We start from the raw sequence: 14976 nt of genomic DNA on the forward strand, positions 1-14976 counted from the left end.
ATTCATATTTATTCACTGGAATGACGAAAGCAATGTTGACTTCACTTTAATTCGTAATGAATTGAAGACAGAAGAAATGCATTTTACCTTAATACACACATCTGTAACAGTATCCGAAATCGGAAGTCATCAGTTGCAAGTTTGTTGATAATAGAAATTAAAAATTATTGAGGAATTTTTCTTCAAATGTTTGGCGTGTTCTGTTCCTGAAAGATTTACTAATATTCTGGAGATTTTTTTCAAGTTCTTCGGCCTTTTCCTTAGGGAAATTTTGTTTCTTATTTGCTGCTAAAAAATGGCGTCTGATTCAGTCAATGACTTTGATGGAACTAAATGAAAACGTGATAAATTAATGTCTGATATTTACAGGCTTCCGCTAGACGGCGTACTCGAGCGTTGCGATCGCGAATTATTTTATATTCGCTGTGTCAGATAAATTCAATAAAGAATATTACGTAGTAGCACGTGTGGTTCACGTCACAAAATATATACTTTTATAGTTTTCTGATACCACGCTCCTTTTTTTTTCAATTCCTACTGTTAGTTTCACACTCTCCCTATATATATATTTATATATCTTGTTCAAATTTTCTATCGTTATTAAAATACTTTTTATTCTGTCATTCAAGTTCAAATACATTTTCTTTTAAACTTGTAGTGGATGGCACTTGATATTAATTTAGTTTTTTCAAATATCAATTCAATCATTAACTTTAACTAATTAATTTTAGTTTTATATGGGAAAAAATTTTAATTATTTAATAAAAATTAACTAAAATAAAAATTTTCTTCCTTGACCTAAGTAGGAATTGACTTTGAGTATTTTTTTAAATATATCTAGTTTTCTTGCGGAGCTTGTTTATTCAACGCATTGAAATTTTTATTTAAAACAATTGTATTCTGAATCTGAATGCATTCTTGAGTCTGAATTAGAACGCAAGTTTATATTTACAACAATTGAATTCTTGGTGAAATTTCTATAAATAATTTTCTTCAACATGCCTCCACCAACTTCTAAAATAACAAGTTTTTTCTTTCGCATCTGAAGTTTTGAAAGAGCGGTAATAACTCTTTCACAATCATACTTGTTATAGGGTAGAAAGACATAAATCATCGAGCAGCGATAATCTCCGATCTTTATTGCCGTCCACTAATTCGTAGTAATATACTTACAAGGCTATCAAAGCAGGTGTCTCAGAATACATTTACTTTTAAATAGACAATAACAAAAAGCTACCTGGAATTTTTATGAGCTGTTTAAAAGACATATAAAAAGCAAACACGAATCTTTAGAATGAGTATTGGGCAGTTGATATTTGTATTTAGATGACGACCTGGAATTGTAAGATGATGGCGAAACAAGTATGAATAATTCAATGACGTCTTTTCTTGATCACTAAACCACTCCTTGATTTTCCTTTAATGAAAACAATATAAGATCCTCCAGCTGATGGGATTATTGAAGTAAAGCATTTTGGGTACAATGGACTGAAAGGGATGAATTGCATTGACAGCAATTTTAAATTCTGAGAATAGTAGAAAATTTTTGACTTGCAGATTATTAAAATATGAATGGCAACAATGATTAGATCAATTGCATATTCTTTCTCGCTTCCTTTCATTTGCTTAAATTAATCTTGTGATACTATCGTTTTCCTCTAATTGTTTTTCCTTGCTACTTTATTAAAATACATTTGCCTGCCACTATGTGAACTATAAGCTGGTTTTTTCTTTAGAATGCACTGAATTATTAATTTTAGAATGTTCGAAATTACTAATGTGAGGATTTTTTATGAATAAGAGATTTTTTAAAACATTTCATGAATTAAAGCTGCTGTGAAAATATGAGTTTCGTGTAATTTTTTTTCCTTGCTACTTTATTAAAACACATTTGTCTACCGCTATGTAAGCTATAAGCTGATTTTTTCCTTATAATGTACCGAATTATTAATTTTTGAATGCTTCAAATTATTAATGTTAGGATTCTCTTATGAATGAGATATTTTTTTTAAACTTTTCATGAATTAAAGCTGCTCCGAAAATATGAGTTTCTTCGGATATTTCTGTTGATAATATATGCAAACAAAAAAATGAAGGAAAGTTATTTAGACACGGCACTAAGAGATTGTAATAATAAAGTAAAATAAAAATTTTGAAACCTATCTTTTAAAATATTTATTTTGCCTCGTGCTTTTTTTAATTAGTGATCTGTTCGTTAGTTTCTTTAAGGAAAGTTGTCCAACTTTCGATTGGTGACAAAATGATGACAGAATTTACCTACATCGATTACGAAACAATTGTAATTTCAATTGTCATTAAGAGCATTTCAGTTAAAAAATAAATTTTCTGACTAGTAGGAAAGTGCTCACTATGTTATTGTATATAAATTCCATTTGGCTATAATGTGGTGATAAATTCTGTCTGTAGCTATCAGAAATCATCCTAACTTATGTTATCAATGGCACGGAACTCCAGTAAAAATTTGATTATTTTATATGATCGTAACTTTTTAAAAAAATTGTTTAACTATGAATACTAATTGTCGATGATGATGATGCATATTATTTTTAGCGATCATAAAGTGATTGAATTGAATAGACAGCGGTTAGAATGTCCCCAGAACTGATCTTCAATTAAAATCTTAGTAGCACATACTAGTTTATTTCAAAGATGATGATGCTTTGATTGATTTATCGACAATAAATTAAATTTTGCAATAATGTCACAATAATTTCTCTCTGTAGTGGTCAAGAATTTGTCATGTCATCTAACACAAAATTCAAATTAAAATGTGAGTCTTGGTAGTTCTAAAGTGGTTGGAATTTTGATTAATGATTGAAACTTAAATCACTTATCATTTTGTGATAAATTAACTATAAATTCTGTTTGCATCGGTTTGTAATTCTGTTTGTATCGATAGAAACCTGCACGTCATCGGAAAGGGAGCTGAGGTAAAATGCGAGCATTCTAGCTAGTTGAAATGATCCGTAGGAGCTCAAGAAATATATTAGAAAACAGCGTTAGTATACGTTCACTCTATCTAAATTATTGGACATAAATGTGTTTTTCCTTTTTTTCTTCTGTCTCTTTATGATTGCGAGGCTGTATGTATTGAAGATATAATGAAAATGCTTAAATACTTTCCAAAGACAAAGATTTAAAAAAAATTTTCCCAAAAAATGATTTAAGGAATATCAACTAAAACTATTTAAAAATTTAAATTTAAAAGAAAAAATCATGTAGCAATGAGTTAGAGGTTAGAAGTTTGAGCTATTACTGTAAAGGACTGGGTTTTAATCTTCAGTAGTGGCTAGTAGCCCTCACCTCAGCTTCAAAACGATGTATCAGGGAAGTTGTGAGCAATGCTGACGACATTACCACCATCAAGCTATTGATCACGAAATTGTGATGCCTTAATCTACATGACCCCTTTGGGTCACAACTAATACATACGAAAAAACTATATTTTTATTAAATAACCAAAAAAGTTTTAAATGTTCAAAAAAAAATCCCTTCCTCTTCTCCAAATGGCTATAGCGACTTGCACCTCGTTCATAACTTCCTGAGGGCACCCCTGTCATTTCCGAAAGCTTTGATCACATAGTTTCAAAAATATCTTAACAGTTTCAAAATGTTAATCTTTGAAATTGCATATGAAATTAAGAGACTGTTCTAATGTTCCTTTGTGAAGTTGTATAGGAAGTGATAAAAGGGTTCTAATTTTCTTCTTCGAAATTGCATAAGAAGTGAAAATGTTGCTCGAATTTTCTTCTGAGAAATCCCATAGGAAGTGATGATGTTGTTCGAATGCTCTACTGTGAATTTGTATAGGATGTGAAGAGAGTGTTCTAATGTTCTTCTATACAATTGTATAGGAAGTGAAAATACTGTTTTAATATTCGTCTGAAAAACTGTAAAGGAAGTGAAGATGCTGTTTTAATATTTTTCCGGAAAATTGTACGAGATGTAAGGTTGCTGTTCGAATGTTCAAGTGAAACTGTTCTGATAAGAATGTAATGAAGAGGTATTACTAACTTATTTGACTGCACGTGCTTTTGCGAATGACAGTGCTTTACAGAACAATTTATATTATGAACAAATTCAGTTACTATTTGTAAAAGTTTTACCTTGTTAACTTTTTTCAAGTGTCCTTTCGAGGTTAAGTATTGCAAAAGAACACATTCCAGCCATCGATCAAAACGGTGCAAAAACTTGAGAGCTGATTGTAAAACAGAGTCATGTCCTCCACATCATTAATTATGGATCACAAGAACAATTAATCATCCTTAATCGCGATGTTAACTTATAACGTAACTTTTAAAGTGAAACCAATGTGAAGCGTTTTTTTCTCCTTCCTTTTATGTTCTTAACTTCGTAATACAGTAAATGACTCGCCTTGCATGAAATTAGATCACATTATACCTGTTCGATTCATGTAGTAAAAAACTTGCTTTTCTATTTGAATGTTTCATAACAAATGATTCATCAATATGTATGGAATATCAATGAAAGTCAATCGATATTCCATCGTTACGGGAGGTGCAAGAAATTTCCAAGGAGCTTTATTTGTTGCCGTTAATGGCATTTTCGCAGCTCTTTTGCCAAGGAAGAAAATTAATTAATTAATCATAAAAGTTTTAAACTCAAAGCAAAGTTTTAATTTTAAACTATCTATACTGGTTTGTTGAATTTTCTGAATTTTAAAACAGACTGAAATTTTATTACACTTATAAATAATTGCCAATTCCACCTAAATGAAAATCACGAAAATCAAGAAATACTTACTTAAAATTATATGAATTATATATTTTATAAACAAAGTAATCTTCATTTATTATTTATTTCTTTTAAAAAAAATTGACTTTCAGGAGAAAAAAAAAAAGAAAAAAAAAGAAAAAGAAACAGAGATGCATCAGAGACAACCACGGGAGTGGGTGAGCGGAGCAAGCAGGGAGTGGAGCGTCCTTGTTATATTATAAATAGATGATAATATGAACATGCATGCACAACTTCTGTAAAATAGAAACATTAAAGGTAAAAAAGAAGTATGCTGCAAGTTAAAAGGCATGGTTCTGAAATCTAAATTATAAGAATTCAGTTAATTTTTTTAACTTTAACATTTCTAAGAATAAGAAGTGTGAAAATATTCTTCATTGACTTCATACATAATGAAATATGCAATTAGATGCTGGGAATTCCTTCATATGATGTTGAATCATCGTTCACCGTGAAAATTTGACAAATAATTTACACCTTTACGTCAAAGTAATTAATTAAAACAAAATAACTTTACATAAAATTATATGAATTACATATTTCATAAACAAAGCAATTTTCATTTATTATTATTTAAAAAAAAATTAGCGACTTTCACGAAAAAAAAGAAACAGAGACGTATCAGAGACAATTACGCGGTAGGTGAGCGGAGCAATAATTTTAACGTTGATTTCAACGTTAATACAGTCAAACCCCGCTATAGTGAACATGGTTTATAGTGAACTCTCGGATATAGTGAACGAAATGCTTTGCTATACACATGTAATATTATTTTTTGCGGATATAGTGAGCCAAAAGAATAGAGGAAGTTGGATATTATGAACTTTTTCATGCGTTCGACTAATTCTTTTCTTCTTCATTTTTGGGTCATTTTGAAATCTCTACCTAAAATACACATACCGATTTTAAAACCATCTATTGAGTGGGAATACATAGCCATAAGAATTTTTTCATGTTTACTTCTTCCATCTCAGTTTCCCATCCCTAATTAAAGGTCATCCCTAAATGTTTTGTGCTCCAGACGAAGAGTAATAAAAATAAAAGTTAACACATTCTCTGTTACTACATATTGTTTTTAAACACGTTGATTGCCACGCTCATTTTACATGGCCTGCCCGTCTGGCCAAAATGATTTTCTCAGTATGCATTGCATTAATTTCTTCAAACCATTTTAGTAACGGTCATAATATAAAAGAATTAAAAGCATTAAAAATTTACTCGAATTATGTGCTTCTAATAATCTTGGCTACGCCGGTCACCGGTGACCCCCGTGCAGCTACGAACAAACTCAGTGTCAGTCACCGGTGACCCCCATGGCATTCAACGTGTTAATCATTTTTGTATTTCTTTTTATGGGTCATTTATTTAAATAATGTGTAATATAAGGTAGCAGTTGTGAAAAATTAGTTAAAATTATTTTCAGTTCGGATATAGTGAACTCCCGGTTATAGTGAACCGAAATTTCGGTCCCCTGAAGGTTCACTATAGCAGGATTTGACTGTAACTTTAACGTTAACATTTATAAGAATAAGAAGTGCGGAAATTTTTTTTTTAATTGATTGCATACTTAATGAAAGCGTTCAATATAATATGTAATTAGAAGCTGGAAATTTCTTCCCATGATGTCGAATCATCGTATGCCATGAAAAGTCTGACAAATAATTTTCAAACTGGGGGGTTCGATCAAATCCAATTACAAAACTGTTGCTGAATCTCATCTTAAAACAATTTTCACTTTCTTTCACGACAGTTTGTTTGACGAATGATTCGAATCGAGGTTCATTAGCAATTTCTTATCCAATTTTCTAATCACCTGGCGAAGACTTTTTTGACGCAAATAGAGACTGATGATGCGTCCAGGCTGCTTAAGGAAAAAGAAAAAAGTACCTCGGAACATTTTGATTTTTAACACATTTCTTAGTCATTAGAATCGTGTTTTGCACTCTTTAATATCACTTCTGCGCCATTCTTTGTTGTTCCGGACACCTTGACAACTAATTAGTAATTAATTCACTCCGTGTAGTATGTTTTTCTTTTTTATTTAAACTTTTGAAAATCGTGACTGTTTTACGTAATTCAATTCTGCCAGCGTGCAAGAAACTTACTGGTGATTGTATTTTAATTCGTCTGACTTGAGAGGCATTTTCATGTTATGATACTGATGCCTTAAGTGTTTGAAGAAACCGTGAGTCGTTTGCTTAACACTAAACAAAGCAACATTTTAATTTATACCTATTTCCACCATAGCGGCTCAAATGACCGTATTTATGTTTTAAAATTGAATGCAAGAAACATGGATATTAGGAAGAAAATAAACTTAAAAAAAACTTTATTATAATTGAATAAAATTGTATTTTGCCATTTTTTATGTATTACAAACACAAAGAATAAGAAATTTTAATTCATTGTTCAACGCATTTTTTACACATGCAGGATGCTTCCATTGTGCATTTTCCGCAAACGTATTTCTTCTAATTAGTATTACGTCTCTAATTCTTATAATAATTATAAGAATACATAAGAATTGTAAGAATCATAATTCTTATAATTATTTTTTTAATTACAAGAATATATAAGAATTATAATTATCTTATAATTAATATTATTTCTTCTAAGAACTTGTGCTGTCTTAATTGTTTCGATATTTTTCTGGATAAAAACAGACAGTTAGTTAGAAATGAAGTAAAGCTATCAAAATAAAATATAAGCTACTTTCCAAAACATTTAGTTTTTGTCACTTTTTTTTTGGCACAAAAATGCCAATCTAAAATGTTAGGTACTTTCTTGAAATTTGAATTCACAGTTATTCTGATTGAAGTAACTACGCAACAGTCTTTGCAGAAATATGCAACTCATTGAATGCAATACGTTGAACCCGCATTACATCGTAATTTCTGATCCGATAACTTTAAAGAGCAATAAATTGTTCTCCCGTCCAATTGACCGGTTGTGGTAGAAATAGGTATACGACCCCCCCCCCCGCAAAAAATAGAATATTAACTGAATATAATTGTTAGAAAAAGTCATGAAGTCTAATGTGCAAAAACGATAAGATGATTAGCGCATTTTCGATGCAAAAGTTCTTAAATGTTAGGGCACGCTTAGTGTTAAGAAATTATTAAGACTGTTATTTAGGCAAAATCTACATTGGATTTAAGAAAGAGAGGAGAAAAAAGAATAAATAGGGTGTTAAGAATAGTTGTATAAAAATGATAAAATTAAGGAAATGAAGAAAAATTAGATGAAAACAGATATGTTAAAAAATTATAAGAATATTGCGTTTTCTAATATTGAAATATAAATGGTTTATGTAGTGTATCTACCACTACAAACATATAATTCCAATTGACTAGTATATAAGACATGTTAACACTATTCTATGGTGGGGTACCTTTTCGTGGTTGATATTGTCGATAATAACTCTCCCCACGGTTTACAAATAGGTTTCAGCAAGAGAGAGAAAGAAGTATTAGATTCAAACGAAAAATGCATAAAATTAAAAGCAATAGTAAGATTGAAAATTAAAAATAAAAGAAATTAAAGATGATATCGAAAGAAAGAAAACTTAGCGAAACGTAATTATATTCTGAAGTATATGCATCGACATTTAAGGAAGAGGAAAGAAGAATAATTATATAAAAAAGCAACAACAACAATTATATAAAAAAACGAAAGTTATATAAAAATGAAAGCAATGTTAATGAAATGAAAATTATGAAAATAATTAAAAAAATTGAATGAAAACTTTTTAATTAAAACAATTCCACTTAAAAAAAAAATGCTCACGTTTAAGGATTGAAACGAAAAAATAATTTGAGTAAGTACAATAAAAATTAATTCGAAAATATTGAGAGTTTGTGTTAAGTCTCTGTATAAATCTATAGTGAAAGAATAGAAATCTTTGAAAAAGAGTCCTTGTGAAAGAATTTCGAATGTGTCACTTAAGAGAATTGATACTTGGCTTACTCGGAATGGAAAGAACAGTTGCTAACCTAAACAAATACCATACTTCAACAAACTGTCAGGATCGAGATACCCACACTATGTCACTTGCTTGTAGCCCACAGGACGCTAATACATAGAACGCATAAAACGATAATAATGAAAATCGCCACTTTTTTATCGTCTGCGTCGAGAAAAAAAACTTTTCTTATGAAAGAAAGAAAATTTCGAAAGAAAAAAAATTTTATGAAAGAAAAAAAATTTAACATTTTTAAATTCTTACAAAAAAATATCTAATATTTATAAGTGGTGAATCAAAATCTGAGAAAATTTTTCATAGTTTTCATGTCTAAAAAATTTCACTGTATCTTTAATAAATAAAAATATCGAAATTTGATTTGGGAAAGCAATTATTTAATATTCTAAGAACATTTACTGTCTTTCTGTTTTCCGAAGCTCTGACGCCAAGGAAAATAAAAAAGCCAGAGTTTAAGTGCCTTACATTTGAAGCAATGCGATAATTTTAAACTATATGCATGTAATCTTGCCGTGAAGAATTATCTGGGATTTAGAACAGACAAATAACTTAAAATATTTTGAAAGTTATTAAACTTTTTTTAAAAATCGCCCATTTGGCAACATTTTCCCACCTGGATAAAAATTATCTAAACCACTGACTTATTCTCAGTTTTTGCGAAATTTTTGTGAGTCCAGGTAATGCGCATTGGAGTAAGTTTTTAATTATTAAAGAATTAGACCACACACGCATTTCATTTTCACTAAACTGTGACTTTTCTCCATATGCGCCATTTTCAAAATAAGCGTAAATAGCGCTGATCAGAAATGAACATGAAAGTTCGTGAAATTTATATCATAAAAAAATAAATAAATAAACTTAAAGAATCCGTACTGGGGAAAAATAAGAGAAACGAAAAGTAAAATGAGCTTAGCTTCCTTAATGGCAAGCTTTGCGTTCGGACATTTCTCTTATCTTTTGCGTTAAATTTTTCACCGCACTTTTCTTTGGAATTGTTTTCTTAAGTCTCTTGACAACTCTGTATTAAGATTGCTACACAAAACAATTGTACTTGTAGCATAAAAAGGAAGAAAAAAAAATTGGAAATGTTCCAAAGGTTTAGAAAGACGTTAGGAAAGAAATTCTTACATTGGCGTTGGCTTTGATAAAATTTTAAAACCATTTTCATCCCTGTATAAATTCCAATATGATATTTTTGCTGTCATTGTTCAAACGCCCTGACATTTATGCCTCTCCCAGGTGTGTTGAGTGTAAAAGGGGAGCATTGTTGAGCCCACCCTCAACTTGAGGGGTTGAGTAAATCGACTCAATGACAAATCCACATGTGTGGTAACTTTTCTATCGAATACTCTTTTCCATACCATACCTTAACCAACAGAAGACATTCCATAAACAGAATACGCTTACATAAAAGGATTTTTGAATCACAAGAAGTTAGAAGTTATTTACTTTTGAAAAAAAAAAAAAGAAAATTCTGAATGCAAGTGGGGACCCAAACGGTATTCTAAGAGTGCTCTATGTCCGTGAAAACGGATTAATACGTATAACGATTGAACGATGACGGTCAGAGGATTATACCTATATATAGGTTAACATAGATGTTGGCGTGTAAAAATGACGTTTTCAACACGTTTGAAGACGATGGTGAGCGTAAAAAAATTAAATCAATAAAAGAAATAGTAAACAAACAAAATTATTTTGAAGAATCAAGAAATGGAGAGAGAAAAAAAGTTAGTAGTGATGTACAGTCCCTGGCCAAATTATTAGACGCACTCTAAGATTCTATGTAAAATCTTTATTATCAGATGATACTCTATACAGCTTTATCATTGAAACCGGTTTGCACTTGTTTACGCTCGTGTATCAATTGGCTAACATTGTAAAGCAATTCGTTAAAAATAATTTCAAATAGGAAGTATATAAAAAATCTCCTGAGTTAAAACCCATTACACGTATGTTTAAATATAAAAATATTCCATATAATTTTGTGCAAAACTTGTAATTATCAAAAAACTGCAGTGCGTCTAATAATTGGGTATAATTATTCAATAGAATAATACAATACCCGATATAATAAATATTCTATATTAATATAATATATCGTCTCATTTATCCAATCGTCGTATTTATATGATATATCGCCTAATTTAACCAAATGATATACGAACGTAAACAAGTAAAACCGGTTTCAGTCGTGTAAAAACAATAAAGCTGTACAGTACCACCCGATAATTAAGATTTTATATGAAATCTTATAGTGCGTATAATAATTTGACCAGGGACTGTATATACTATTTAGTCCTAATGAGAGAATGTTATTTATAACAAATGATGATTTTTAATGATAATCACATCACTAAGGGTCGGGATAGCCTGGTTGGTAGGGTACTGGGCCCATGTTCAAATGGTGTTGGGCTCGATCCCGAGGGTCGAAGATTCCCCGTTAAGTAAATGGTGACTGATGCACGTTAAATCTGTCGAGTCTCAAAGTCCTCTATGTTCCCATAACAAATCATGCCTCTGAGGGTACTGATCCAGGAGTTTCCTTGTCTTCTGAATTGGTTCAAAATGACAAGGCTACGGAGTTGAACATTAGGAGTCATAAACCCAAAATGGGGTCGGCTGTTCAACGACGGATATAAAATAAAATAAAATCACATCACTAACGTGATGGCTCAGGGGATAGAGCGTTCGCCTTCAAATGAGGTGAGCCGGATTCGAATCCCACCAATGGCTGGTCGATACGAATCCGCATCCAGCTTACACCGACCACAGTGCTGACGTGAAATATCATCAGTGATCACGGTTTAGAGTCCCTTTGCCGTCAGGCTAAACATGAGAGGTCCTCTTGGCCTTCCTCTCCATGTAACGCAAATGCGGGTTAGCTCTATCAAAAAGTCCTCCACGACGGCAAAATTTCTCTCAATTCTTGATCCAGGAGTTTCCTTATCTTTTGGATTGGGTTCAAAATTACAAGGCTACGGAGTTGAACATTGGATGTCGTAAACCCAAAAATTTGGGTCGGTTGTTTGTTCAACGACGGTTATGAAATAAAATTAAATCACATCACTGATAACCTGTGTTCCATACAGTGATATTTCTCTTAATCTCTCTTTAATCTATCATTCGAAGAAAAAACATTTATCGCAACAATTAAAACAAATTAATGAATATTTCAAGATGAGATACATTGTTTGGCCTCAGTATTTGGTGTTTGTTGTTTATAAATTTCATTTCGAATTCTATTTTATAGTCAAAATAGTTCCTAACGCAAAAAAGGGGGTCTCAAGGGGAAATGCTAAGCAAATCCTTTCGCATAAAATAAAACAATTTTCGTCTTAACTAGAAATTCTTATATGGGAACATCCTCATCAACTTGAAGATTTTAAGAGTTGTTATTATTGACGTATGCCTGTTAAGGCAGAGGGGGTGCGATTGTTCTTGCCTTCCATTGGCGCCATCTGTGCCCAAGAATTCGATTTCTGCCACACCCATACGTCACACCCGTTTATAGGGCGGACCCATTTATCCACAGATAATAATTTCAACCTGAATCAGAGAAAGATCCATCTCCAATTCAGTACCTCCAGAGTTATTGATTTGTTATGGGAACATGGAGAACTTTGCGACTCGACAGATTTATCGTGTATCAGTCACCATTTTACTACTTTTCTTCGGTAGGCGGAGTTCGAACCCACGAACACTTGGACATAGGCCCATCTCCCTAGCGTGCAGGCTATCCCAGCCATTTTAAGAGTTGACAGGGAGAAATAATGTTTTATATCTTACAACAAACCATATAATGTTAGTAAAGCCTGGTATTTCAGATGTTTTAAAATGTCCTTTCACATTTTCTAAAAATTACTGAGTAAATTTAGCATTCCTATTTTAAGCATTGTAGTGTATCTACCACTACAAAAATACAATTCCATAGTATATAAGACATGTTAACTCGATTCTACGTAGGGGTTAGTTTTTCATAGAGGAAGGTTGACATAGTCCATAACAACTCACCCCCCATCATCACCACCATAGCTTTAAAATCTTCTTTCGAACATATTTAGCGAATGCTTTTCAATTATCGGAAACATATCAAGTGAATAAAAAAATTTTGAATCAGAATTGTAGCAATGAAGCCCACTGGAGATCGCGCTGCGGTGTTAAAAAGATATTTTATCGAGTAATCCACAATTCAGGGAAATTTTGTCGAATGATCCACTGTTCATCAGAAATTTGGCTGAATAATCAAAGGAAATTTAGTTGAATGTTGATAAGGGGAAATTTTGTCGAAAAATTCACTTTTTAGGGGAAATATTGTTGAATAATCTACTGTTCATGAGAAATCTCGTTAAAAATTCAGGAGAAAAATTGAATACTGAACTATTCTGAGAAATTTTATTGAATAATAAACTATGGAATAGAATTTTTGTCAAAAAATCCGTCGTTGTAAGAAAGTTTATTAATTTCCTCTCGATTGGTTGATAACTGATTAGAGTTAGATAAAGTTCTTTTTTCCCGTTTTCGTAAACTTTTCCCCACTGTTGCTAAGCAACGTAAGAATCTATTGGTGTAGACTTTCAATACAACAATATTAGTATTTATTTATTTATTTAGTTTGTTGGTATTTAAATAAGACTTGTGTCTTAACGCGAGAAAGACCTACCTATATTGCCATAATAATAGAAATACCTATATTGCCCAAAAGCAGTCAAAATGACTAGATTGTGAAAGAATAGATTATGCGTAAAGAAATTTGTTTAAAATTAAATTTAAATATTTTTCTTAATATTATTATATAACAAGTTTTCAGTAAATATTAACAATAAAAAAAAATTATATGCTGTACGAAAAGTCACCAAATTGTAAGAAATTGTGTCATTATATACATGCTTGTTATTCTAATTGAAATTAATACGCAGTCAAAATAACTTCCTTGGGCAATCTAGAGTTAAAGACATTTTTAAAGGATGACATTTTTTAGAACTATCTAAAAAAAATTTCCGTTGCTGTAATAACGAGCGTTGCCATAACCATGAGTCACAATAACTACGAGTAATAAAATAATAATTTGATACACAGTAAGCTATAAGCAATATAATCAATAATAAAAATGAAAACTATATTATTTGTTCTATAAAAATTCTATATCAGTTCAAGTCACAATAAATTTTTCTTATCTATATCTCTTCTGAATCTTTTACACTTTTTATAGGGTATATCTTTTGGTCTCATCTTCTCGCTGTAGAGAATCCGTGTTGTTGAAATAGTTCAGCATTATATTACTGACGATAACCAAATAAAATCATTGATATTTTCCTGATAATAATCTATTTTTACGCATTTCGGAATGAAGTAAAAAATGGTTTCGTAAAGTAATATCCTTTTTCTCCGTGAACACTGTCATGCAAGTATAATGAAAACGATATGAAATGAAAATGAAAACGATATTAGCTGTTTTATAAAAATTCTATACAAGTTCAGGTCACAACAAAGTTTTCGAATCTATATCTCTTCTAAATCTTTTACACTTTTTCTAGGGCATTGGGAAGGGGTTCATCATTAGAAATTATCTTTTGGTCTCATCTTCTCGCTGTGGAGAATCCGTGTAGTCAAAATAGTTCACCATTACATTGCTGAAGATAGCCAAATAAAATCATTGAAATTTTCCTGATAATAATTTATTTTTACGTTTTTCGAAATGAAGTAAAAAATGTCTTCTTAAAGTAATATCCTTTCCCCCCGTGAACCCTGTCATACAAGTATGCAAGTCGAATACAGCAGCAGATCATAGTTTGTCCATACAGTCTTTTCAGTGAGGCCACCTGCACAAATAAAGCTCAAAAGCCACGTACTTTACATATAAAGCATTCTCGAATTCGAATGGGAATAAAAGACCCATAGGGACAACAAGGAAAATGACGAAAAATATGGGTGAGGCATCAAAAAAGTGTGCAGTTTGAAGGCGTATCTCTCTCTACACGAGGACCTTTTGTGGTCCGGAAGTTCTCTCCCTTCAGACATCTTAAGTTATATCGGATTTACTAGACATATTGGAATCCAGGAAGAAGGCATTGTCCACTGGATTGTATTGAGTTGAAAAGGGAAGGGTTTGAAATTAAAGTGAAAGTGTTAGCCAATAATACAAAGAAGTTTTCCACTGTTAATTTGGCATGTGTTTTGTAAAAATATATATATATATATAAGCTTCCTAGTTATATTAT

This window comes from Parasteatoda tepidariorum, chromosome 7 (assembly GCF_043381705.1).
Source record: "Parasteatoda tepidariorum isolate YZ-2023 chromosome 7, CAS_Ptep_4.0, whole genome shotgun sequence".
Classification (NCBI taxonomy): Eukaryota; Metazoa; Arthropoda; class Arachnida; order Araneae; family Theridiidae; genus Parasteatoda; species Parasteatoda tepidariorum.